Genomic DNA, 524 nt, shown 5'->3' with positions numbered 1-524 from the left:
GGACAGGGCGGTGCCGGGACGCAGGGGGAGGATCCGCTTCGAGCTGCTGCCTCGCGTCCGGGCCACAGCGCCCCCTGGCGGCTCCAACAGGCGGTCAGCGACACAGCGGAGAGCGCTGGAAATGATCACGTCAACAACAGCCCTAATGATATTCACACCCAACCAAGATTGAGAAGCTGAGTTTTTCCGTGTCCACCTTAACTAAACAAACTCCCTTATACAACATTCCCTTCTGAAAGGAAGTATGGAAAGGAATATTCGGAAAACACATCGACCTTTTCAGGGACAGTTGGGATACAGCTAGTTTTTAAAACAATTTCAGAAGTCTTCATAAATAGCTCAAAATTAACATGTATCAGTAAGAGGCAAAGGCTTGCAGAAACAGCAAAAGTCAGATAGTCACCTGGAAAGTAAAACTCTCATGATATAATCATGCCCAATCATAATGGCTTCACTAAGAGAAAATGGATCAATGTGTGGTAAAGCAATTAAAATATGCCAGAAGAGAATTGTTTGAACACTGA

Source organism: Chionomys nivalis, chromosome 1 (assembly GCF_950005125.1).
Source record: "Chionomys nivalis chromosome 1, mChiNiv1.1, whole genome shotgun sequence".
Classification (NCBI taxonomy): domain Eukaryota; kingdom Metazoa; phylum Chordata; class Mammalia; order Rodentia; family Cricetidae; genus Chionomys; species Chionomys nivalis.
Note: the sequence above shows the minus strand (reverse complement) of the source record.